The sequence below is a fragment of the Cynara cardunculus genome (assembly GCF_001531365.2).
Source record: "Cynara cardunculus var. scolymus isolate 2C chromosome LG 10, CcrdV1, whole genome shotgun sequence".
In the NCBI taxonomy this organism is placed as follows: Eukaryota; Viridiplantae; Streptophyta; class Magnoliopsida; order Asterales; family Asteraceae; genus Cynara; species Cynara cardunculus.
The window spans coordinates 5,698,786-5,704,003 of record NC_037537.1 but is presented as its reverse complement, the minus strand read 5'-3'; positions in this window follow the sequence as shown (position 1 = coordinate 5,704,003).

Below are 5,218 nucleotides of genomic sequence, written 5' to 3'. Positions count from 1 at the left end.
CTGCAGTTGACTTCTGATCCTCCTTTAATGCAAATGAGTCTGAGAGCAAATGATCAGTGTGTGCTACCATCCAATGAAGTTCAGACTATCGGAGTCTTCTGTGCAAGTCAATTGCTGCAAATGCTGATGATCGTGTGACCTTAGAATTTGTTGACAAGTTTGAACAGTTGATGAACAGTCCTTTCACACGCTTTACCAGGCTGCAGTTAGATGAAATTCCAACTCTGCAGATGATTTATATAGCTATATACAACCCTTGTGTTATGACAGCAAGCTAAACCACTCATTTTAAACAATGGAACTCAAAATAGATTATGCAATGTAGACAGTAAGCAAACCTCAAACTCTGCAATATCTGGGCATTATAGTGCTATGACAGTAAGCAAACTTTCTAAACCAGTCCTGAGCAATTTAAATGAAGCTATCTTCTCTCGATGACCCTTTGTCCCACCTGGGCTGTTGCTGCTGCTGCTACAGTCTTAACAGTCCTCAAAACCTTAAAGAAACAACAAGAAAATCAACCAAGACAGAAAAACTGTGTGAAGGACAGGAAAGTTGGCGTAGATCTGCTTCAAAACAGTTTACAAAACCTGCTGCTATTTCAGTCCTTAAACTCAAAACACAACAATTACATACAACAACAGTATAAATACAATAAATCAACAAGAACTTGAGCCCTTTTTCTCGTTTGCTTTGGCTGGAGTATCAACAAAACGACAACAGCTAGATCCTGGAAAAGTAAAACAGAAAATGTGGCTCGTCCATGACGTGATGTGCTCTCTCCTCGCTCCTGCAACACCTGCAGGACAACCGCCGTAGAAGATAATGCCAAACCATTACCTATGACAATTGCAGCAGGTCTCAGTTGTGCACAGACAGAATGGTCAAATAAGCCTACCACAACATGTAATTCCTCTTCATGAAGTTCTTGAAAACACCTTTAAACAGCATGTAATTCCTCTTCTCTTTTCTGCTCTTATTTCAACAGCCTTCAATTGTATGGCATGATGACAGTCACTTTCTTTTCTCCAAGCAAACTTCAACAGCTGCTTCAATTCTGCTTAAAACAGTTCACTGTGTAGCTTATAAAAGCTGTCAGAAATGAGAAGCAACTGTACTAAGAGAAAGATAAAGGAACTCTCGTGGCTGTCAATTTCAAATTTAATGAACCTGTTTGAAAAAACGATTTCACCTTGAATCCTTGAAACAAGCGATTTAAACCTTGAAACAATCAAAGTGATGCAAGACAACTGATTTGGACTCAAATCAATGAATTGAATAACAAACTAACTGCAAACAGTCTGCTGTGAAATTCTACAAGCAACTTACTGCAGGAACAGTTACTATTCCAACCCAGCACAACTTAAAAAAAAATGACAGCAATCACAATAAGCAAAACAAATGACAGTTATCGCTTAATACAACCTAAAACAATCAATCTTGTCTCTTAATCGCTCAAAAATATCGCTCACAGTTTAAACCTGTTTAAACCTGTGAGATGTAGTAAAACAAATGATGTTCCAACGTGATATGAACCTGTTTAAATCAATCCTGCAATTTAGAACAGAGATGAGCGATAAACAGTCTGAAATCTGCTCACTATACAGCTCTTGTCCGCTCAACTCTCCGGTCAAGATTTGAAATAAATCGCTCAAGCAGATTCTTAATCCGGTACAAAAGTCCGGTCACCACTGTGTTCTAAATCGCTCAGAAATTCGGTCACGAATTGTACGATTTAAACCTAGTCCGCTCAAGACTAAACCTAAATCGCTCAAGTATCCGATCACAAGTTGATCGATTAAGACTTAGAAAAAACAGAAACTTACCTTTTGATTTGTGCGATTAAGAATCCGATCATCCCAATCTAACGATTTAGATATCCGGACAAGGTGATTGTGCGATTTACTAAACCGAATGAAAGCTAGCTGCTGAACGATGAACTAAATCGGATGAAACCTTCGATGAAGATGAGTTGAAGCGATTTAGAAGAACCTTGAAGTGATTTAGAAGAAACCCAATTTACCTTTGACCGATTTAGAAAGAAGCAATGAAGAAGATGTCCGATGTAATAAATCGGATGAAGATAGATGAAGATGAGAAAAAATCCAAGTCCAAAACAGGTTGGGCCTCTTGAACGATTTAACACAATATAGTGAACCCAAAATTCAGAAACAGATCAAAACTTATCAAAAACACAAAAACAGTAACGATTTTAAAAAAAATGGATCAAAAATACTGAAATTTTAAAAAAAATTTAAGAACACGAAATTTTTTAAAAACACAAAATCTGATTAAATCTTGAAATATAATGATCAAATCACAAAAGTTTGTGAATAACAAAGATTCACCATTTAATTTCGAGCATTTTGATCATGATTTAAACACAAAAACACAAGAATTTTAACAAAAATCGGATCAAAACAGGAAGAAAAATGAAGAACACAAAGAAAAAAAAATTCATAAAAAAAATCTTCAAAAATCTGATTTCTTTTCTTCTGATTTCTTGCAAACTCTGCTTTGATACCAATTGTTAGTCCACTTTGATCAATCTTCAAGATAAACCTTCATGAATCAATGGCAGATCTGGATAATCTTGTAAGAACATAATAAGAAGATGAGAGAGAAAGTCAACTTTGGTCAAACTCTATTATACGAAAAATGAATTTTACAATTAGCTCTCTTACAACAATTACAAGACAAACTCCTATTTATATGGTCAAACATCTAAACATAGTCAAAGTCAAACATGTCTAAGAAAAGTCAAACACGATGACTTTTACAATTATAGACAATATTTAATTTTCAAGACGAATACAATTTAATACTGATTTTCAGTCATAACAAAAAGAATACAAGAATCCTTTTCCAAACTTCAAATTACTGGGCATACCACATAATCTATTAGTTTTCAATTCTTTAGAGACTAATATTGAAAAAGGCAAAACCCAGACCAATTCTTGTCGCAACCCCACCAACTACTCATTTATATCTTAATAGATAAGTGTTTCAATAATATTTGGGGCACGCACCTTACAATCTATCAGTTTCTCATTTGGAGAAAGTTGATATTGAATCAGAATGATATATGCCCCCTCTTCAAGTCTTTTTGATCACGTATTGAGTATGATAAATTTGTGTAGTCCACACGGTTTATCTTTTGATCCTAAACAAAAGCATCTGTTGCTTTATCTTTCTACACTACACAAATTCTGCAAATTTATATGTTATTTTGCCAAAACATAATAGATATACTTTTATAAGATATCGATGATTGAATGGAAGACCTATTGAGATGAACCTCAAAAAGTCTCATATATACAGTACATCCGTTGTATCTGTTATACTCACAGGCCAATCTTTTTATTATATTGATAACAATTTCATACGTTGAAATTGGTTGTTACCTTCCCATTCCCTTAATCTGAAAAGATTAAACAAGTGGATGTGAAAAGATTTGCTTACAATTTTTATGAATTGACTGCTTTCACTTAAAGAATTCATTCATTCAGATGTATGATGTATTGATTCTCATTTCATCATAAGGGGGAATATGTAATAATGAATGAAATGACAAATTCCGCATGATATAAGGGGAGCATGTTATATAAGATCAAGGGGGAGTAACAACAAAGATCAATGTCGGTAAAAGACTCAAAAGGAGAGTGACTGGAGATTATAACTAAAGATTATTCCTGTGCTAAAATGTCTGAGAAGTTTTGAATGTGAAGATCATCATTTCAAAAGTTTACTGATAGAGATATTTTTTTTGAAGAGAAAGTTTGTGAATTTTTGTCTGAAGAAATTCATTTGTGGGGAGAATGTCTGAAATTCGTTGTCTGAAGATTCTTTGAAGAACGTATCTTGAAGATTATATCTGAAGATCGTTGCTGATACTGTTCTACATTGTCAAAATAGAAGATCATCGTTGTTCTACATTCGAGGGGGAGAATGTTAGAAAATTTTTCTCAACAAACGATCGTCTGAAGATTTCAAGTGAAGATTGTTTTGAAGTTTCTGAAGAAGTCATAAAGTGCTTAAAGTGACAAAGTTCAAACGAGAATCAAAGCACATAAATTCTTTCAAGCCTGAATACAAAGGGGGAGAATGTTAGGACTGAAATTCAGTGTTAAATTGTATTCGTCTTGAAAGATAAATATTGTCTATAATTGTATAAGTCATCGTGTTTGACTTTTCTAATGTAGTTTGACTTTGACTAGGCTTTCAAGTTTGACCCTATATAAAGGGTTTATTCTTTGTATTTTGGTAGGAGACTTCATTGTAAACACATTACGTATATTGAAAGTTTGACCACTTTGACTAATTCTCTCATCTCCATCTCATGTTCTTAATTGCTAAATCATAGATCTGTCATGGATTGTTAATGAAATACTGAAGATTGATCTTAAGTGGACTATCAAAAACCTAGAAATCAGATTTTTGAAAAGATGAATAATTGATTTTAGAGGATTAGAATTGTAAAGTAACCACGGGTAAAAAAATCTAGAAAATAGAGAATTACACTTACGAGTTCAAGACATGTAGCTGGACATGTCCATCGTTTCAAGATTTCGAATGCCACATGGTCATTCACAAGAAACCTAGAATCGATGAAGAAAAACAAAAATGGCCACCTTACATGGTGTTCTCCGATGATTGGCGAAACGAATAAGTCAACTTCAAAGTGCATCGAAGAAGAACAATTCTTCATCTTCCCCCTCCCACAATTAGCTGTAGAGTAGGTAAACTCTAATTTTGAATGTTTGTGACTTGTTAGGCAGTGATATCAAATGTGATATGATTGTGGCTAAAATGTAGGAGTGAGTTGTTTTTTATTTTTATTTTCCAAATTACGCTCAAATACAATATATACCCTTATTTAAAGTTCCATATTTTAAAAAAATTATTTACATGCATACCACAATCATATTAGCCTTTAATTTTTTTTTTTTAACTAAGCGGACGCGAGTTTTTCAATTTTTCACTTTTTAAAGCTTTCCTATGAACCTCCCTCCCCCTTTCTCATCATTAATCTCCATTATCCACCAATATATCTATACTATATTATAAAATATTTGACAAAAACTCTTAAAAATTCAAGATTACAAGTAAACTGTGCATAAGTACAACTTATTAAAGCTTCACGTTTGAATTCGTATAACTAACTGTAGATAAACATAATCAAATAGAGAATAAACATATCATTTTAAATATAAAAAAT